General features: G+C 34.8%; 1 pseudogene; it reads right to left on the minus strand.

Moving 5' to 3' along the window:
- LOC135680505 (probable thimet oligopeptidase) overlaps nt 1-22,729 on the minus strand; it is a 30,822-nt pseudogene extending 8,093 nt beyond the window's left edge.
- Between the last annotated feature and the right edge of the window lie 1,387 nt (nt 22,730-24,116).

The following is a 24,116-nucleotide window of genomic DNA, read 5'->3' on the forward strand; positions in this document are numbered from 1 at the left end:
CACACACCTCCCCCTCCTCTCCAGTGGCCGCCGCCGCTGCCACCTCATCTTTCAAGACACAAATCACTGTCCTCATTGCAGAGAAGGGAAAGAAGGGAGAAGTTGCAGATCATCTTCATCCTACTCTATTCTTCAAAGCTGGAAACTGCCATCATTCAAGAAGATTGGAACAAGGAGAGGAGCCTTACCCTCTTTTAGATAATGCCCAACTTGAGTCACATCTCATGTGTGGGCCCAATCTATTGCCAGAAGAGGGAGGATAAGTTACCTCTAGGCTTAGCGACACCTATGAGAGAGTGAGAAGAATACAGGGATGCCCAATAGAGAATAGTGGATAATACTGATGGTCAAACAATATGGAGAAGAAATGCTACTGGAACATCCTCCTGCTCTCAGGGTTGACAGGTCATACACTTCAGCATTCCTCAATATTTGTTACAGAGGTTCCATCAAGTCTGTCGTGGAAGCTGATGACACAACTTATTGCAACTGTCGTTAAAGTAAGTGGACTAAATTCATACAAATTAATGTATCTAAAATGAAATTGGCCTTATAATTCAAGGATCATTAATTTATAAGAAAACACCTTCTTTCAGTTTCAAAGTTGAAGACTCAGTGAAGCTGCAACTATAAATACATTGATTGAGATGTATAGGAGTGAAAGCTGAAACAGGAGGTACCCATGGTGAGCTGAATGATGGGCGGTCACAGAATGAGGAAAGCGGAAGAGGAGAAAGAGGATTGATGTTACCAGTTTTAGGGCTTTCAAGACTTGAAACTCTTGAAGTAGGTTTTCCATTAGGTTTGACTGAATTCAGTGAAAACTAGTCAATCTAAAGATAATGAACCATTTCACAGCATATCACCTGAAACCAACATATCCAACCACCCTGATCTTGGTCCACAATTGCCCTGATATATACCACTTGGTACAAACAAAATGGAAAAGAATAATAACATCAAGATCTGGAAATAATCAGTAAAAACATATGTTATTTTGAATTAAAAGATATTCAGGAAATAGACAAACATAAGATATGCTTCAGGTTTAATATGTTTTAAGATCAAAAGTCGCAACCCAAACAAAATGAAAGCGATATATTTCAAAGGATTCATATAAATAACAAATTCAACATCAAGTCAAAAAGACAAAATTTGAAAAGCAAGTTAAAATACTTCATAGTTCATACAAAGATAAATGTTAACTTCACCTGGTAGTAACCAGACATAATTTTCAACGAGATGCTCTCATAACACCTACCATGAAAATTTTTCATTTAGGAACAAACACATGTCATCACAAGAAAATAGAAATTGTAGATAATGCACCAATTTACCAAACTCACCAGTTCTCAAGAAGCTTACTAGGAACTTCAATAAAGTCAGCATCTAATCGTAGTCCAGAAAACCTGGAAAATGTTGCACGAATGCATATATGATGGACCTGATATTTATCATAAAACCACTCTGTATCAAACTATCAGTTATTCTTGGATAAGCAAGGAGTTGTGAAAAAAATTAATGAACTTCGTGCAGTGAACATGGACATAGTCCTTGGATAAATACCACAAACGCTTCAGGTCATCAAGATTTTAAGTGCTTAGACATGCATGAGACATCTGCAATTCGAAGTAATCTATGAACGTAAGTATTTTGAAACAAGAATAGTCATTTCATATATGGTTAACAAATCCATGCCTAGACGAATCTATACATACATATACATGACAGAGCACAGGCTCCATGCCAACTGATACAAGACAAACACATGCACAACTGTGTGTCTATACCCTTTGCACAGCATGCGACTTTACACCAGTGCCTAGGCAGACCATCCATCCCAATATGGTTGCAGAAGTCAACACATACCAACATAGAATCAAGACAGCAAGGAAGTTAATAACAATAATCACTAAATTATTTTAGTACACAAAAAACGGAAGATATATGTTAAGAGAATAATCGTAACAGAGCACTTCCTATAAAATATCAGCACAGCTCATGCTGGTATTCATTGGGAGGCACCTATCATGCTAGCAAGCCAACAGGCATGATTCATGAATGCAAAACGACCATCATGAACCCTTTTTTTTTTATTTATAGATATACATGCATCATGACATACTGAGAAGATGACTTGTGCATGAAAGTGCTAGTTAGAACTTAGAACTGTCAAACACCATCAAAGGACATCATGTATACAGCTCTATTATGATAGCATAATGACCCGTAAGAAAATTTTGGCATCTCATGTTCTTGAACTAAGCATCATCTAAGCAACATTACAAAGTAAAGATTCTGCCAACCATCCCAAAGATATCCAGTAAGTCTCCAAAGGTAACATAACAGTTTATTGTCAACCCAAAAATCTATTATGCAAATAACTGGAAGGAGAGGCATAGTGGACGAGACTCAAAATGCTCAATCCCTAGTGATTACTAATATGCCACTCAAATATACTAGACTATTCCAATTTCATCCATTTATAAAGGGCCACTGAGACTGGACATTAAGATTAATTAGCAGTATATTGCTTCAGAAATACCAAGTATGAAACAAACCAAGAAAACAAAATTTGAATAGATTAGTTAAGATCAAATACCACATGGGTGAATTCATGGAAGAAAGTAACAACTTCTGAGAACCGCAATAGCACAGGATTATCATCTATTTGTTTTGGACATTGAGAAAGCAGTAGTGCAACTGGAATCTACAAAGCCAGAAGAAACTTAATGTGCCAAGGTAATAAGTGTGCAGATCATAAGAGACAATTTCATGCACGTAAAATGAGAAAAGAAGCATCTATCAATTATATGACATTTTACTTGAACTTCAGTTACAGTAGCATGCACATGATTCTACAAGCATAAGCAAATTATAGGAAATAACAAAAACATTACCACAAGGAACAGTCTATCTTTTAAATTGGCTATAAAACTTCTGTCGTCATAAAATAATGACAATAGATGAAGGAAATAAAGAAACGATGGCAATCATATTGCAAAATTTAAAACACAACAATGCCACAACGAATGATGCATCTTATAGAATTCACTTTGAAATAATAAGTGGTTCATGGTTATAACTTTAGTGACATTTTTCTTGCATAGTTAATTGAGTCGTAGTTGAGTTTTCAATACAAAATAGCTCTTATCTGGGTCCTAGTAACAATCCAGTTGGATAAAATTTTGTAAAAAAAACCTTCAACAGAAACTCATTTGTTACATGCAATTATATTCATGAATGGAAAATGGCTCGATCAAGCCAAAGAAATACTTTCCTCTAGTACTCTCCTTGTTGTGTTTTTCTTTGCTCTCTATTACTTCAAAATCATCCAACATATATTCCTCCTTGACATCAGATTTAAATAGCAGAAAAAATCTAAATCCAGGGGAAAGAGAGAAGAAAGAATAAAGAAAAGACAGTTTTATTTTTTGGCAAAGGATAAATGGTGAAGGTGGGATTCAAGCCCAAGACCTTGCGATATCCTCAAGGTTTAACATATTGGTGCTTTCATGTTGTATCTTGCAAAAATTTGAACACCGATCAAACCAGTCAATCAAAAATGAGGCATCTGCAGCAACCACACAAACAAGGAGGTGATAGCGATCACACGAACAAGGAAGCAGCAGCAACAACAACACAAAAGAGGTGGAAACAGAGGAGAGATGTAGGAGGTAGAAGAGAAGAGGAGGTGGCAACTGGGATGGTTGAGAGGAGGAGACAGTGGAGGAGGTGATGGCAAAGGAGGCAACAGAGGAGAGAGAGAAGACAGTAAAAAAAAATAGCCTACAAAAGTTGTCAATAGATTATTGAAACAGAAAAAAATAGACCTGGAATCTGCAGACGATAGGCATATTGCCCAGACTTACTGTGTGGTAAGTTCACTATTGAATCAGACAGGATGAAATTGCTTAATCCACACACCGATCAGCCATTGGACCAATAAGTTTCAATATGTATTTGTACTAAATAATAAAGATGAAATTAATGACAATGGGATTAATGCCATAGAATATCCTCTTTTCTTAAGATTTAACATATCAGTGTTTCCATATTATACTTTGCAATGATTTAAATACCAATCAAACCGGTATGTACCGACCAATGTTTATTGGTCTGACCAAGTACGGATATTGAAACATTAACTTGACCAGTATATATAAGTTCATTTTCTTATTTGTTATTATTTTACTCAATAATACTCAGTGAAACAGGTTGGTATAACGCCCCAGTTCCCAACTAGTCCATAGGTTACCAAATTCATTAGGAACCAGGATTTAAATCCTCAGTACCATGTTGTATTGGGGATACCTTCTACCTATCCAGGCTCCACAGGAAATAAAAAGCTCAAAAGAAAATGTTTGTAGTTCCATTCAGTCTCAAGTTCCAAATTTACTCAACAAGAAAACCAGAAAAATGATGTTCAAATACAAAAAAGTTAACTTGCAATAGTAGTGTGTTCATAATGACCTAAGTCATGCAGGAAGAATTGCATCGGAAGAACAATAATCACCAAATAGTTGAAATTCCACAAAGATAATAATAATAAAAAGGAATCACCAAATAAGAATGATACTCTCAATGCACTCAAAGAATTGCACTTAGATAAGAAACAAAAATGAAAGCTGATATACCTGACGGGTGCCATTAGATGATAAGTTACCATTTTGAAGGGCCAAAACACAAGTATGGGCATATTTTCCTTCTCTACAAAAAAATATATTTCAGTTAAATTCCTCAATTAATTAAGAGGTGAAGATTCAGGGTGACAGAAAACCAACCTGGAATGAATGTCAAGGTAAAAGTAACCCAAAAGCTCATTAGAGCTGACATCAGTAACAGAGAAGAGGCACACAGTTTCATGCCAAACCTCAACATCTTTATTTTCCTCAATTCTTATACCTACAAACAAATTAAATAAACAACCAAAAGGCTTGTAAATCATCATCTGAACAATAAATAACCTATTTTATTCATGAGCAAATTTTGTACTGAACAAAAAAATTTAAGTACACAGCAGTACCGAACAGATCTTGAAATATCTTAAAAATGCCAGACATAACCAAGTTGACAGGAAAGTATTGTTTAACTTCTCCAAGGTCAAGATCAGATGCTGTTCCTCGGCCCTTTTCATGTAGTACAATAAATCTTCCATTCCAAAAGGTGAATCCCCATCCTCCCTTCTCTAGATCGCCAAAAATAAATTAGCTACCAAAGTGAGAAGAAAAACACAGCAGCAGAAAAATAATTAAGCCACCTTGAGATCCTTGAGCACATTAAGTTCTTCCATTGCCAAATCACTTAAATTCTCTGAGATATCTTCCAAAAATTCAAAAACCTGAGGTTTATTCAGGAAATTTCATTAAGTTTCTTTGTGCAGATGATTCAACTAGAAAAAAAAAAACTCAACACAAAATATGACAAAAAATGGAACGTGTAATATTGTATGTTGAGGGTCCAGGTATAACTTTTCATTTGAATGCATAAGTTCTTAAACCTTAGCCAGTGTAAATGTCAAAGTAGAACACCTGTCTCATGGGACTTCAATATCAATGTTAATGGCTACGAGATCAACAGGAAGTGCATATCCAATTGGAACACAGTGGTTCAAAAAGGTAAAAAATTTCACAATTGTTATTCCCATTGACTTGATTGGGCAAGTCTATTCAAGAAGAAATGCACATTTGCAAGATCAAAGATAACCCCTGATACAGGTTTTCCAAACCAATGATTATATCACCAATTTAACCTTTAGAAGTTCTTTCTAAGACTTAAGAATACAAAGAGACCAGTAGACAACATCCAGAAGCACCCCATCACTTTCTCCAAGAATCCTGATCATCTAGATACAACATGCCACTGCAGTAATTGCACCAAAAGTGCCATTCTACGGTGCCCACTATCAAAAAGGTAAGAATTATGTATACATAGGAAGTGCTACCCTTTCCAATCTAACTTCAATGATCTATTGCTTACACTGGGCATGGATTTCCGTCCAGTCCTGCATCACTAATGAAATAATAGTATGTAGATTGCCTGTATCAGGTAGTAACATGATGAATGGAAGTGCACCAGAATACATTGACCGGTACAGACTGACATGGATTAATTAGAGGCTGATACAAACCAAAACAGGTTATTAAAAGTCAATAGGAGCCGGTAGCAACCAGTCCAGGTTGGCTACAAGTCATAGTTAGATAAAATATGTTTTGTTCAAATCAATGGCTATGATGTATAATTTAATATCCAATTGTGCATTACAATTATTTGCCAAACTTATCAAGTCAGTATGTATTTTTTTAAGATATCATGCTCATAATTCTTTGTTATAGTCCTAGATGACATGTATGATTGTTAAACTTATCATATGATATGTTGCTAATCATGATGAAGGTTCCAAATACTAATTGGACTGTGCAAAGCAACCAGCATTTACTGCTCCAACCAAGGACCGATACCAAACCATATGGCTCTGTACCAGTTGATACTCATTTTTAATTATGGTTTTAGAGACATCAGCCAATAATAGTAGGTATACCATCCAATATATAATTTAGTAAGATGTCAAAACCGGTATTGAACCAAGACTTCAAACCTTAACAATAACCATCGATTCTTTTTTGTCCATTTTGACCATATCAACAACCATATCAAACTTACCATCACTCAAAATATGGCACTGGTGTCATACTGGTCCAGGAAGGTAACACTATGGTTCTTGTCCACTATAGAGCAATCCTTGGTACTAGATTCTGTAATAGAATGAACAGACTTTCTATAAACTCTGGAACAAGGATATCATATAACTGCATACAAGCACCTCATATCTTGCTTGCAAATATCATTCCAAGAAGTTATTATTTCAAAACCAAATATAACTACAGAATATGCTTAAATCAAAATAGGATCACTAGGACTTCACCATACAAAAATAACATACTGATGATGATAAATAATTCTTATAATTTAATATCCAAAAACAATTTTAAATTTTACATGATTGTAGCTAAAAGCCCAAAACTAAATAAATCAAGCACAAACCTTTTCAGATGTCCTGGCCATTCTAGATTCAAGAGTGAATTCAGCATAGTTAGAATAACTAAGCAACTGAGCATATTTATGGCGTATCTGGACCTGATGATTAAACAAGAATATAAAAATCAAAAGTACATATGAATACCACAAAAGTTAGGAGGGCAAAGAACTGCTTGTTTCTTCAGGATGCATAATATAGGGAAAAGTATCAGGTAATATAGATAGTAAAAAGCAAACAAATTGCTGTTGTGATATTCTTACAGCCACTGATGGCAATGAATATAGCCATAGAAAAATATATCTCATATAAACCTCCAATACCAAGATCTAGAGCACAGCCTAGGTCATTCCCATCCAGCTAGCTTGTCACTGATTCTGACATGAAGCCTCTAGAATAGAAAGATGATAAAGTAGCATAGACCCAGTCAGGCAGCAATTTGGTCGTTCAATAATTGCAAACAAGGCCATCAAGATCCAAGTTGCATTTAAGACAAAAAACAGATGAACAGAATCTAGTAACCTAGCAAGTTTGGCAACAGCGAAGGTCAACGGCTGTGAAATAAACAGCCCAAGACAAAACCATATGGACGAGGTAAAAGTGAGGAAAAGAGAGGTGATAAGGAAAAGAGGTAAATAGAAGACAGGGACAGTGGATACTAAAGAGTGAAATTATTTATATGAGCAACATGCATTTTGATTTCACTTTAGATATGTACTTAACTTCTGACTACAGTCAAGCTGATTTTCTAAAGGTTAGAGACTTAGATTTGCTTGAGAAGGACACAACTGAGAGAACAAATAGTTTAAGTTGAATTGAATCAGATCCTGGTTGTAGTTTAGAATCAATTCATCACCTCTGGGGTATAAGAAAAAAAAGAATCCCAGAGTTTCAGACTCCCACATTAAGTCAAAAAAATAGTGACTACATAACAAAAGCCTAGGGTTGCACTTACCACCACTAAGCTTAACTGTAAAACTATCCCCAGCTTGCCATAAAGCAATGCCAATGTCCAAAGTGTGCTAGATCTTGGTTACTGTTAAATGTTAGTCATATGTTGAAACTTATGGATAATTTCATCATATTCACCATGTTTCATAACTCAGGATCTTCTCCAAAAGCCTTGCAGACTGTGTAAATCATGTATGCATGCATATGTTTACATTCATCAAAGAATATCCATGCAACTATTATGAGTGTGTAACAGAAAAACTAATTTTAGAATATTTCAGATCAAGGAACTTGATTACATTATCCTATGCCGTTTAGATGGAATTCCTTGTCGATGGGAGATCAAAGGTGAACCTAATGGACACCAAGGCTCAATTTGTGTGCATTGTATTTATTGGGGTCTCATAGCTTCAATCTCAGACACCCAAGAGCATGTTCTATGCCTTCCTAAAAAGTCTAGGGATATGGGCATAACTGAGCTAAGTGTCAAGCCTTTTTATGCTCAAGCTTGGCTTGACACTAAATTTCAAGCTTAAAATTTTGATATAGTTCAAGCTTGTGATACATCGAGCAACTTCACAATTTAAATGTGCACTTCTTTGTTCATGCCTTCAATGATTTCATTTGACTTTTGATCTAAACTCCTTTATTCATCTCATATTATAAAGTTTGATCCAAACTTGAGCATATTGATTTTCAATTTGCATATTGAACGAAAATATAGAAAAGGAAATACAATTACATTCATTCCAAGTCATAATAATTAGTTTTAAGAAATAGCTAGATCATAAGGTAGCATTAATTGAACCTGGCATTACTGCACTTCCATAGTCATAGAACCACTCCTTTTTCACATAATCATACAAGAAAAGGTTACCTATATATTTCGCATATGAAGGCCTTAAAAGAACAATGCAAATTCATAATATTATAAAAAGCACAGAAAACATAAAATAGTACAATTACGATAGACACACGTGCATGTATATATATGTATATATATATATATGTATGTATATATATATGTATGTATATATATATATATATGTATATATATATATATATATATGTATATATATATATATATATATGTATATATATATATGTATATATATATATATATGTATATATATATATATGTATATATATGTATATATATGTATATATATATATATATAAGACTTTCATGCCAAGACTGATCAACAATACCCAAGTTCAAACTCCTCCAGAAATTAAGTTGAAGCTTGTTAAATTGTTCAAGCTTGGCTCATTTAGATTCAAGTCCCCATTAAATGGGTTGATTCAATTATAAGCCCTACCTGGGACCATGAAAGTTGCACATTTATATAGTAATTCTGCAAATCATTCATTAGTGACACAAATTAATTTCATATAATCTAAACGCATGGCCTGTGTAATCCCAAAGATAAACCATGACCTATAAATTATTGGATCTTTGACAAAGAAAATATTCAATCATTTGATATCTGATATCTGTGCACCTCACTGATTGAGGTACAGGCTCAAATTTTGCATCTCTGCTGCACTAGCCTCAACATCATCAACATGGTTTAAACACTGATCAAGTACTAGTAACAAACAAACCATACACCTCAATATAGCCTGGCACACCTTTCTTTTTTTTTTATTTTTCATTATTTTATTCAATGATACACAAGGTTCGATATACCACCTGGTATGATTCGGTGCAGATGGCATTTCTTGATCAGGCAGGTTACCGGTACACAGACCAAGGTAAACTGGATGGTACGCCCATACCAGACAGATACAGGTTGATACCACCCTAGATACAGGCTAGTGCGACTGATACAGAACAATATAGACTGTACCGAGCAGGTTCCTTCTTTATTTTTTCAACCTTTTTAAGTTTTTTTATTTTGTAACATGGTACATATTGATGTACTAAGTGTTGGTACACCAATACACTGGTACAGTACCTGTCTGAACACTCATCGATACAATACTGGTAAACGAAATTGTGAACTTTGCCAGGAGAAGGTACTTGTCAGTATAATGCTTGATATCTCAATATTGGGCCAATTTAATAAGTTATAGTAATAGTCTTGTAGATAATGGCATCAGAATGGCATTAAAAACCTTGATATTCAAGTTTTAAAGAGACCAAAGTTAATAACTAAAACATATGCAAGGCAAAAAAGCTAATAAACCATGGCCATCAACAAGAACCTAACAATGACTGAAATTCCACTTTGAAGACCTTGTTCCAATTTCTTATAAATAATCTATATTTTGCTATACTAACAAACTATAAGTGAATAACCAACTTTTAAGTATATGAGGCAGGTTTGCTGTACCACCCAAGTCGGTTCAGTACAGGCACTACATACTAGTCCAACTCGCCACCAAGAAGCGGCTCGCCCAAGCCCCCATTGGCATGCCCAAGCGTACCATGTGTCGGTACACCGGTATAAACCGGCATGTAACATACCGACAAATCTCTGAGATGGGTCCCGTATCCGAAATGGCGAACCCAATTATAAGGTATATCAAAATCAGCACTTCTAAGAATAATTTAACCTAGAAAGCAAGACTCCAGCATATTTTATTTCAGTCATAATGGACAATGAAAGATAGGAGAAAAAAAAAATCTTATATTTGTTAACTTGCAATTGACAAGTGTACAGCAAGAAGACAGAAGCCAGTGACAAGATTGTAAGTGAGAATGTGAGATAACACAAAGACCAGGCAGTTCCATGACTACTGTATCGCCCTTGTGGGGAGAACAACAATGACTCGGAAAGCAAACAGCAACATAGATTAAGAACATTAAGAATCTTATGAGCAGAATAAACTTCAACACTAATGAAACACATACATCTTGTTAATGAATTAAAGTAACCGATAGTAAAAGAATTTGCAAATTTATGAAAGAGGAACAAAAACTACAAGATTTTCAAATTTAATTAAACATTACCAAATTTTTTAAGATATCAAGATTTTCTTTTCCACACCTTTGGCCATAAGCTACAGCAATTGACTTTCGTGTAGCCCTTATCTGCAAGGATATAAGAATGAAAACAAGTGAAAGAATGAGTCTATTAATGCATGTATGAGATATCAGCATAAATTACTAAGACCTTTATTTAGAAATATGGGTTTAAACAAGGAGAACAAGAGAGTTATCTGCTTGGTTTAAAAAAATAAGTTAAATTTTGAAAATAAGGGTGGCCAATTCCAAATACAAGCACACAATTTCATACTGGCATAAGAAAGCATATGACATTGTAACATAGGTATGTGTTAAGTATACCCATTTGACAGTTCAGTCACATAAATATTGGCTGCAAGAATGAGTAGATCTAGCGATAATATGCAGATATTGAGAACAAATGGCATAATAACGACTTAGCAAGAGCAAAAGTAAAATGTGGCCCAGTGCATCAAGCTCCTTTATTTACTTGGCAAGTAAGAATCGTCAATCACAATAAGACAATAAAAGTATCTTGGAGTAAACAAAAGCTCTTATTAGTAAAAGGTTAAACAAAAACAAAGTACACAAAGCAAGAAGATAAAAAAGAAGAAATTATAAAGAAACAAGGCACTGAATCAGAACCAATTACAATATACTTACAAACAAGGACTGTGATCTTGTATCAGGTGCCTGTACCAGTCCTTGGCCAGACTGATACATTCTGAAGGCTCAAAGAAGAGGAAGGAACAAATGGCGTTGGATGAAGGAGGAAGAAAGAAGGAATAGGTAAGGAGAGGAGGTAGTCGAGGTGATCCGTATGGTGTTCAGGTTTGGGTTCAACGATTCGTCGAGCCATCATCTCTTGAATGGAAAGTTTTAGCGGAGGAGTTGCGCCTTTTATAGCATAAACACAACTTAAAAAGGGGAATTAATCTACTCGTGTAATGAATTTAAAGTACCTAAAACAGGAAACAAAAGCAAAGATTTTTTTAGAGAATTGCTCAAAAATTCTCGCTCGACATGCCAGACAGATCACAACAGAACACTTGTTATCGGTTCTCCCTTTATTTCCTCCTCGACCTCTCAACCAATAACACCCTTGTTAGGTGCTTAAGAAGAGGTTGATTATGTTGTAGTTGTTGTTACGTTTTCGAAAGTCAAGGATGAAAATGAAGCATTGTTGTGATAGCTCTCTTGTGCGCAAATGTGCAAGCTGTGTGACTCTCGGTAGAATAGTCCGTCGATTTGGGTTTCTCTGAGTTTCTGCCTCCACCTGAGGTTGCGGCAAAGGGTTGAAATGCTCTGGGCGAGACCAAGGCATCTAGATAATGTTGAAGGAGAGGACGTCAAGGTGGAAACAACCTCCACATCTACTGGAATGCAAACCAGGGAATGACCGCGACGGGAAATAGAGAAGCAATGCCTCCCTTGTCTTCCTCACTTCTTCTCTTTTGGAACTCGAGTTTTAGGCGGGCAGGAGGCTTCGAGGCGACGTTGAATTCAATGGAAAAGATGCTTTAAGTCCTTTTGGTCGTTGTTGGTCGCGGAGGAAGGACCAGCAGCGTTGGGGACATTTGTTGATCTCTCATAGGATCTCTAGGAGGTTGTGAACAAGAAGACGTTGAGACAACAACGTCTTCATCTTCTTCTCTGCTTCCCTTCCTTCTACCTCTACCAAAACTTTCATCTGAGAGAGATTGATCGAGAGAGAGCACATGAAAGGGTGAGAGACAGCCCAAGGGAGAGAGAGAGGAAGCAGGAGAGTGCAAAAGGAGAGAGCAACAGGTAGAGTGATAATTTGGATGGTGGAGGCAAAAAGTGCTCTAGGGTAAAAATTAGAGGAGAATTGTACAGGATATTAAAAGAGAAAAAGGGAACATTATTAATAAGCCAATTCCTTAGGCTTGTCCCGATGGCTTGGCATTTCTGCCTGAGTCAACCCACCATAGTTTTGCCATATGCAATCTTTTGTGGCTAAGTTGTGATGAAATTTTTACAAGCCAACCTCCTAGGCTTGGCTTAATAACTTAGCTATTTATGCATAAGATGACTTCTTATGACTTAGTATGATGATTTCTTATTAATGTGCAAAGCAACCTCTTAGGATTGGTTTGTGGCTTAATTTCTAATGCATGGACCACCACTTTTTGGCTTCACTACTCTACTTAGCCTCATAGTGATGGAGAACCATCTAGCTTTATAAAGGATTTTAGAAAAGTTTATTCAAGGGAAGGAAACCAGCAAAAAAGGTCATTAATTAGTTAACCTAAAAACTCTAGGAATTGTGTGAAAAATTGAAGAGTCCTTTGCTCTTTCTTGGTGCTAACCTTGGGACTCTACTTTCGTATTAAGTGCACTCTTTTTCTTCGCTGCTATAATAACTTGTCTTAAAGTTGTTTAGGTCTCCTAGAACTAGAAGTCACATTTTGGGTTTCTAATAGACAAGCAAGTACCCCAGGAGGTTACTCTTGGGAATCATTGTCTACATTGATTGTATTAAAGCTCCTAAACCCCTATAAATAGTGAGCCTTGTCAATGGATCAAACAATTCAGATTTAAATGAAAAACTTGAATCTTCTCTACTCCTCTTCTAGTCTCTTACTCTCCTCTCTAATCTCACTCCTCTCTTGCTATCTTGCTCTCTGGCTTTCTCTTTACTTCTCTCTACTCTACTCTGTTCTACATCACATAGATTGGATTTTTATTCATGAGCCAACCTCTCGCAGCTTAGCTTTCTCTTAAGCCAAACTCTTATGACTCCCATGGCTCAGCTTTTTCATATTTTGACTTCATGTCTTGGACTTTTTAGTCATCTCTCTTACTGCTTGGCTTCTTCTCTGCCTATTGTTCATAAGCTTACCACTTACAGCTTGGACCTTTTACAGTTATGCTAAATTAGAACCAGCTCAGTAGTATTCATATGTTGACTTGTTATTGCTCAACTTTTCTCTTTCTAGCCACCTTGGGTTGTTTATTGCCATTATTTTTAGTACAACAACAACACCAACATGGCATTTATTCATAATGCTCAACATTTTCATAGGCTACCTTAGATTGGCTTCATAATAAAGGGGTTGACACTATTCATACACCAACCTCCTATGGCTTGGCTTCTTCCCTTGGTCAAATGTGGACCAGTTTGTATCCTTTCTCTTTAGAGTGGCACCAACTAAGACTTGGGCCCTCATGGTTCAACTACTTCAAAATTTTGGAACTGAATCAGGTCTATCTTTGTTTTTATTTTCTTTTACAAAATTATTTAAAGCTCACAGCAACACACAGTCCATCTTGCTTATTTTTGTCTGAATCATGGCTCACAGGTAACTCAGGGTTCTAGATGACTTAATTTTTATCTCAATATTAACAATTGTAGGCAAATAATTTTGGAGAAATTGCTTTATAATAGCCAGCACCAATATCATCTAAAAATGCTTGGGACTTGCACATATAATTTGGCATTAGACATCAAAACCACTATAGCATCTATTACAGCCACATTTAAACATTGCTATCAGAAAATTTCTATGCATCAGAAAAAGCCAATTTGAACAAAAACCTTTGACTTTCAAGATCCATTATGCTACAACTTACATAATAGTTCAAAATGTACAAATGAGATGCAATAAGCTTGAAAAACCAAAAGAGATATGAATTCACTATCAGAATTATAAATATATATTACCTTACAATGCTCAAGTATCGGAGTAACATTATGACTTCTCAAGAAAACTTTCAGTTTACCATCTTCGGTCTTCTCTAAGCTCTAAATAAAACAAAATGAGAAGAAAAAAGCTTAGTGCAATCACAAACCAAAAAAAAATGATGAAAGATATACAACATATTGCTTCCAGAAAAGAAAACATTAGATGTTAACAATCAATATGCAGATGCCGCATAAGGAAATGATGATGACGTCATGACTGAGAACAGTTATTTTTTGTTGCAATTATGAACACTGAAATTTTTATCCCAAAAAATTTAGATTACATTACATTAAAGTTTCGATCACAAAAGGACAATGTAATGAACAAGACTCCAGCTATTGTAAGGACTGTGTGAAATTTAGATTTCCGAGGGTTTCTCGGAATATGGAGAAGCTGTTTCCACCATGCAAATATTTGTTTTGGATTCATATCCAGTTTCAGTTGGTAGTCTGAGACTAAAAAACTGTTTCAGTAGTTTCAATGGTTTCAGTAAATTTAAATGGTCAGAGTGATATGCCTTAATAAATTTTGAGAAAACAAAATAAAAAAATTTATGGATAAAAGTTTTGAGAAAACTGGAGCAGGGGAGAATTCTCATTTATGATTAATGAATTACATAAAACACAACCAATTTCAAGAAGTTACATTAATTTAGATGGTAAACTGATTCATTTAGTCTAATTCCTCAATGAACTCTTTCCCGATGCCACATCTACTAACAGATCATTAGTCTAGCACTTCTTCACCTACCAACACAGATTCCCCATCAGCAACAACTAACAATAGGTATATAAACCCAGAGCTCAAGCAATCGCTTAGAAATCTAAAAATGTCCAGTCAGGCAGTCACCAAAGCTGGCCTCCTGTTGTAGCAATAGGACATTATTGGGAAGGACTGGGTAAAATTCCTCTTTAAGTAAAGCATGATGCAATTAGGTAGATTCACAGTATAAGTGACACATTGAACAGTATAAGTGCATGATATATATCAATCATGATATTCACCTTCACCAAAGATGTTGGTCCTTTTAGTGGCGACAGTGCTACAGAACTATTTAGGCACATACTCAAAAAAGCAAAACACAAAAAACAGGGAAATTCATGTATCAGTCGAGAAATATAACATAGACCATATTATCGACTAATTCTGACACAACATTTCCAATCTGTACAGTTTTACTCTAAGACAATTTGATCCTGACTGATTTCTCAGCCTTATAGCCACAATTTGAGTGAGTCAAAATGAACGAGAATTGCTTGAGTTTGGCAAATTATGGGCAGTTGAGAGGCTCAAGAAAAGAAAAAGAGTCTGGAAGGGAGGAAAGGTGGAAGAAGAATGCCAAGGTGGAAGAAAGGCAAAAAGAATTATGACTACTTTTTTCCAGAAAACAGAACTAAATTATATTAGGAAAGAAGTCTCATGCACCCATCTCTTCTTCTACTTGAAACAGAGAAAATGCTGCTACAATTGTGTTGATTGCTCACTACAGCCATCATTATTTATCATCTGGCAGACTGGCACCATCATTGTAATATTCATTGTCTACTGCTGGTAAAGGAAAGATATTGGGAGACGAAAGGCGAGAATGAAGAGAACATCATAACCGCAGAAATGGAAAATCTAACAAAGAAGGGAGATGTCATTGGATTCGTGATTAATCTCAAATTTTGTGGACACTCTTCAAATAAGATTCTTTCTGGCTTTGTATTATCTAACACTTCATTCATATGGTGATTACAAAAGCAACTAGGTATAGTCAGTTCCATCAATATCTTCAAAAACATGAAAATTCTGAATCTTTTATATACATACATACATACATACATACATACATACATACATACATACATATATATGTGATATAATCATTTTAAAAATAGATATATATACATATATATATATATGTGATATACATATATACTAATATAGATATATATATATATAGTTAATTACAAACACTAATATAGATATGTGATACGATCATTTTTTAAAAAATATGTAACATATTGGTTTTAATATATAAATCTTCATTTTATATGTCATCTATTATACTTTTTTTACCTTTTGATGACATTCATCCTTTCATAAAACTATATAGTATATAATATATGAAGGTAAAAAAATTTAGCACATAAAATCTATAATTTTTCTCAAGCTTTATATTATAAGTTTTCTAAGACTTTGTTAATTTATGAATTGCATAAAATTATTATCTTGATTGATCCTGATCACGTAGATTTAATCTGATCAATCCTGTAGATTCCAGTTGTACCATCCCAGCCAATCCGAATACCTACCAATCTGCAAATTATAAAGTATAATAAAAACTAAATCTAACTTGAGCCATATGCCTCTGAGAACAGCTCAATTTTTAAACCTTAAAAAGACAAATTAAAATTTTCTAATGTAAGACAAGCCTGTAAATTTCTAGATACAATATAGAACAAGAATTATGAAAGAAAATTTTCCACATATTAGAAAAGAAAAGCTATATTACTGGAATTTAATAGAAAATTCTTTTCATGAAAAATATCTTCAAACTAACCTTGATGAATTGAAGAGGCATTCCTGCTAGCTCTGACTCGCCCAAAAGAAGAAAACTGTTATCCATACTAAGATTTTGGGCGTATTGCAAACTTAGTTCTTCTATTCGTGCTCCCAAATTCTCCAATTCTTTTTTCTTGCTTGGAGTGAGATTAACACCATTCCGCTCGAACTCTTTAACCTGTCACTGAGAATGAGAAAATCACTATACAAACTCAAAGAAGGGCAGTTGTTGATAGCAGTAATACCAGAATTGCTAGAAAAAAAGAAATGCTTATGTGGAAATATATGCAACCCTCAATATAAGAAACTACAAAAAAGGCACCCTAATTTTAGTTGTACATCAGACTTGCAACCCTCAATATTGAAAATCTACATTTGCATCCCCAGAATCCAACTTATTTAGTCATGAGGAAATACATAAAACTATTCCCAATGCTGACTCAAAACATACTACACCCTAATGATTTTCGTAAAAGAACAAAATGCTATTAATGTTAAAAAAATTAATGATTGTAAATGTCAGAAAAAATCTCATGGTATTTGTGAATGTATTAGATAAAGGGCAACTTTGTGTTTTCATATCATAGGAGCTCTTAGCATCATCACCAAAAAATACTAAGCTCTCTCAAAATCATGAATGCAAGCATAGTATTACAAATGAAATGATGAGGCGACAAATCAGCAGCAATATCCCAATATTTTTCATCTCATTCTAAGAAGTACTATTCATCCAACAACATTTAATTAAATTGAAAAACATATCAATTTTTCAGAAAAGCCAAAAACTCATCCACTGATTTGTTCCAAGCATGTTCTCATTAAATCGGATGAAAGTGAAGCAAAAACACACGAGATGAACGAAAAACCAACTAAATGTTATGAAGGAAAAAGGAAAGATAGTCAGATGTGCTATGTTTCATGTAACAAGCCATGACAAAATGATTGATAGATCCTACAGAATACTGACTCTTTACTCCATCGGTACCAAATATAAGGCCCTTATATCATCCCCTTGGACTCATGGCTTTCTTCCTAACTTTTTGGACTAATCACAAAAATGACTGACAGGCCTTAGTTAGTCACAAACTAATTCCAATCTGAAGCACCATGATTGACCATATTCAACCCATAAACTAGTTTCTGAGGCAGTAGCCTAGATATACATGTATTTAGGCCAAGTCAGCACTTGATGTGTTACAAATTGTCTCCTCTAGATGAGAACAATTCTTCGAGAAGAGTATCATTTCCAAAGAGAGATGAAATTTAGAAAAAGAGAAAATGACACTAATAAAGCTGAATATAAAATCTCAAGTTTCAAACTAAATCCAAGAGGTTTATTAATAATATAATATGCATGGATCTACCTTGTCAAAAATCCTAACCCAGTAGTATTGCTACAAATATGCACAGATCTACCCTGTCAAAAATCTTAACCTAGTAGTCTTGCTACTTAATAAAGTACCAATTTAATATGTTGTTATCCCCTTATTAACATGCTTCTCCCTGAGAAGGGATTTGGTGTGATTGACAGCCCTTCGGAGATGAACAGCCATGATAGAGTAGCCATCCCTAGTCCTTGGAACTGGACAACCATGATAGAGTGGCCAACCATGATAGAGCTGGACAATCAATATAGGGCCCTTTTTTGTGGCCGATCAGCATAGGCCTGCCACTGGACCTTCTTGTGATGTTTTTGAGATTGAATATAAGAAATAGTGGTGTATGATCACCTTTTATCATTATATGATCATTAACAATGTGATCTTATGTTTAGAATGTTTATGCCTTCAATTAACAAATATGCCACACTGCAAGATGCTTATCATCAGGATAGCTTTTCAGAACCTTAAGACTATTTATTTCATTGATTATCACTTCAAACCCATATCTCTAAACAAGCTTTATATATATATATATATATATATATATATATATATATATCCATGCCAGATATATGTCAAGTAGCTAAACAATAAATCCATGTTGACTGTTGAGTAAAAAAAACAAGGAAATCAATAAAGCACATGCAACAGACATTTAGAAAGGTAGGCAAATATTTAATAGAAAGAACAGTTATTCTGAATTTAACAAAAATCATGTACATGATATATCCATGCAATCCAATAAAAATGATAAGATGTGCCAGAGTTTCTTTACCAAGCATTGGGTGTATCGTTTTGCTTCATAGCCTAGCCATTCTCCTCTATCAGCAAAAGCCTTAGTGACACGATATACATCCTCACGCTTTCTGGTTACCTTGCATGAGAAGTAATAGCAGTTAAAATGCAAGACAGACCCAAAAAAATCCAAGCTACAGATTAGCCTATTGTTCTAGACCAATAAAACACAGAATATCAATGTTAAAAACAATATTGTGAAATAAATTAATTATAGTGCCCTTCACTTATCTTTAATTATCCAGCAAATCAGTCTAAAATATCCATTGATCAACTTTGAACTAACTAGAATCATACAGCAGCATACATACACCACTCTGTAATAAAATGATAGATCAAAAAGTTACATTTATAGCCAAACATATATTGAATCTCAATCATACGGATGTTGATACACATCATTTGAAACCCAAAAAAATTGCATAGAAGATCCTGTTATAAAAGGCAATCAAATTCCTTAGACAGATTCTTCTGCAATCAAGCAAGATCACATTACAAAATCAAAATAAACTCCCCATGAAGTGGCAGAAAATAAAGAAAGAAAGAGCAACCCAGTGTGAACAGGCCTAACATGGAGCTGAAGAGTATAACTTTCTCCTTGCCTCCAACATCTCTAAGAGAACAAATTTCTAAAGCATAGTGTACATTAATATAGACCAACAGCAGACTAAGAGGGTAAAACATCGCACCTGCATGTTAAAAAGTGTAAGTTCAATCGACTTTCTGCTTCTGCACTTGCTTTGCGAGTATCATTTGAAGTAGAAACCATTTTTGGAAAGACACAAGATTGAACTAATGAAAATTGATAAGCTTCTAGTTCTGCCAAAGGGGCGATAACATTCGTGTAAGAGACCTGCAAAAATCATTAAAATTCAATAGCAGCTCTGATAGTATAATAACTTTTGAATGAATGCAAGCCCGACATATTAAAATAGTTTCTGGTCTACTTCTGACAGGAAGTCAATCACCACCAAGATGAATTAATCATTTTATTTATTATAAGTTACCATTGTAGAGACACATATCACAAGAAAAAGATTCATTAAGATAAGGAATGCAATAGAAGTTATTAAGGCATGGAATAAATTTTGCATTTTATGATAATTTATATATACTGACCATAATCAATGCAGCACAATTTGTAATAAAGCAAGTTCCTAAATAATTGTGGACAAAACTTAATTGTGGACTAAGATTAAAAAAAACTGTAAAAGAACCTCATTTTATAACAATTGATACCACCCATAATCAAAGCAGTGATTCATTGCGGCATGGACTTGACAGGAATTTAGAGATATATTGAATAAAAAAAGAAGGCTTCATACTCTAAATAAAATCACACATAGAATGAGATGGTAATTTCGGAAAAGATCCAAAAAGAGATTATACTTTCTCAAGGGGAACTGATGCAACCAAATCATATACTTCTTTTGATTTAGCAATGATCTGATCAGTTAACCTTTGAATTTCTGAAGCAGATAGGTTGACAAGTACCCTTGACCCAGGAACATCTGCCATTTTTTAAAGAAAACAACTTAGCATTGTTTATAAGACGACATCGATTCTGTAATAGAGAGCCTTTTAAAATCAAAAACCACAATTCCCTGCACAAAGCATCTTAGAGAACTAGGTTGCTGCAAACATTTTCACAGAACAATCTAATCTTTATAATGTTAGAATGAGAAAACAATATTTAACAATATAAAATTTTGTGCTAGTTTGCTAAACCATATATCTAATAATAACCATTCATGATTTTTTTTTCTCAATTTGTAATGGCACTGCCATATACACATATTTTCAGGTGACATAATTTGAACTTCTCTACATCATAAAGGAGAAAAAATAGCACAATATATTTTTCAGAACTAATACCAATTAATTTTCAAGAATTATTTATTGGCAATCCATATCAACATCTATGAGTCTACGAGATTTTGCATAAGGAACTTGTCTAATTCTATGGTTTTCATGCCACCTTTTTCAATGAATCCAGATCATGCTTATTAAAACAGATCATGAAACATATATGAACTATCAAATTGCAGAAACCCCCTAGCGGATGATACATGTTCATTGAACCTCAAAGCTAATGAAACCAAATTTAAGAGATTGGAAACAACTAATATGATTTTCATCCATACCACCTGATCTCATTTCAAACTGAAAGCATATGACTATCTGGGAAAGACTAAAAACAGTAGGTATTTATAGTCGCGGTGAAGAAACTCATATAGTAGAAAAAAATTCTCTGAGGACCTCAAATTTCAAAAACAAGAAGAATTTTATATCATATCAAACATGATTTGCATGACTTGTCAAAAATGATTCTCCAATAATAAGTCCAAAGATAACTCTTACTAATAGAGAATGTTTGATCTAACACACACTTTCTGAGAAGACCAGCTGGAATTGCCCCACTAATTTGGACCTCAGGGAAAACATTCCCACTAGCACCACAATTTTGATTGAAGAGCATGCCATAGCATCACTTCAATCGATCGATCATCTCACGATACTTCCTAAGAAGTCCAGCATCACGGCCAATTGTCCTTCATCCAAATATCATCTAATCACAAAAACATCCTGCTGTCGCTATAATCATCCTTATATTAACCTCAGTATGAGAAATCCGCTTGCATTTCCCAAAACTTATATTTAAGTAAAACATTAAACTATGAAAGACCGAAACTTCTTCTTTTCAGATTTACCACTGCATGCTAAAGTTTCTTCCCAATCTTCTTCGTCCTCCGAACGATAATACAGGAAACGAAGATCAGCTACCTAACTGCCCATACGTTGCAAAGAAACTCCAATGTCGATGAACATTCATCGGAGACAACATAAAGAAAAAGAAATCGACATTGCAAATCACCAGTAAGGTCATCTGCAAGTTGTCGAGAAAACCCTAACCCAACCCAAAATTCGCCAAGCATAGCAAAGCATGATCCTAGTTCTACTGCATTACGCCAAACGGGGAAGAAAGGACGAGGCACAGAAGGGCAGGTTTCAATCCAATCCCGAAGACCAAGGGATAGACTTCTGGCACCTGGCATCTTCCTTCTCCTTTGTTTGTGGGCTTTGATGGCGGAGACGAGGAGTTTTAGACCGACGGCGACGAAGGCAGCTGCTCCGGTGACCACCAGAATCCGCCGCTCTCTCCTCCCCTTGGCCATCGCGCAGATAAATCGCAGGAAACGAAGGGTGAGGGGGGGAGGGAGGAGGGGCGGGCTATAGAGGAGGGTTTGAAGCCGCTGGGGGATATGACTTGCGAGCGAGGTTCAAAGATCGGAAGCCATATCAACCGTTGATTTGGAATCTACAGGCTGGATCTTCTCTGATATGGTTGGTGATGCGGCTTCACTGCAGCCCGCCGGAGCTTACGAGGATAGAACGGGACAAATGAACCGATGCCGCGGATAAAGATGTAATGGTTCTGGCACACGCCGATTGATCTTCTTAGGTGACACGTGGCATCGTTATTATAAATATTTTTTATTTAGTTTTTTATTAATATATTTTTTATTTAATTTAACAGCAAAATTAGTATTCAGTGAAAAATCTTGAATTGACTAATTCAAATAATATCTCTTGTTACATTATTCATATCCAAATAAATCCACTAAGCATCATCAATTTGTTATCTTTTTAAAATAATTTTAATCATTAATCTTTGAGTAAATTTAAATAAATCTTTTATTATATTATCTGTATCTAAATGAATTCATTCAATTTTCTCATGCTACGAACTGTACCGTCCGGTATGGGCGGTACGTACCGGTCCGACAGGTTGTCGATACGCGGATCGCTTGTTACCCGTCTGAGTGCATTGTAGCACTGTAACAGAGCTACAATACTATGCACACATTAGTATATCGTTTGATACTCTTGGGTGTACCGCTCGGTATACCGTATCGTACTGGTTCCGAGCTCAGGTCGAAACACCGATATGGTACGGTATTGCGAATCTTGTATTTTTTTTTCTCTTATAGGAAGATTCCATTATAATTCTATATCAGACTTATTTTTAAATATTTATTTCATCAAAAGAATAAATTAATTATCATTAGTTTTAATTAATTTGCATAATACATGTTTTTGCATTATCTATGTTTTTGTACAATTCCACGGGACATAATCAGCCAATCATCTTTCTTATACTTTTGAGAAAATCTCACTATAATTCTACACCGAGCTCATTTTTAAGTGATTGCATTATTAGAAAATAACATGATTGTGACCACGGGGCGATATCAAAATATACCCTATCAATCATCATCATGAACTATACTGGAAAACTATTTCTTTTATATTATCGAATAATTTATTTTGAATTAGATAAATGTCATTACTTCTTTGATATTCTCAGGTTTTATTTAATTTTGATAAATGTTTATCGTATCCCACACTATTGAAGTATTTCTTGTTCATTTGTTTAAGATTGTTTAATTTATTACTATTTTTTAATAATTTAGATGTTTACTACTTATAATTTTAAACTATTTTATATATTTAAAAATTAATTAATTAAGCATGTTGTTTGATTAGTCGACCCACTCGTTGGACCAATGTCCCAGTAATCCTACGCTTGATCGAATCACTTTTCAGGTGGATTCTCATAAGCATGAGAGGTACAATTCTAAATTATATTTAAAATCATTCAAACAAAAAAGAAAATGTAAGGTTTTTCTCGTAAAAATCTGATTTGATTATTTGTGGTTTCAGTGACAAAGGTGAATTAAGTCTCT

This window comes from Musa acuminata, chromosome BXJ1-8 (genome assembly GCF_036884655.1).
Source record: "Musa acuminata AAA Group cultivar baxijiao chromosome BXJ1-8, Cavendish_Baxijiao_AAA, whole genome shotgun sequence".
Taxonomy (NCBI): domain Eukaryota; kingdom Viridiplantae; phylum Streptophyta; class Magnoliopsida; order Zingiberales; family Musaceae; genus Musa; species Musa acuminata.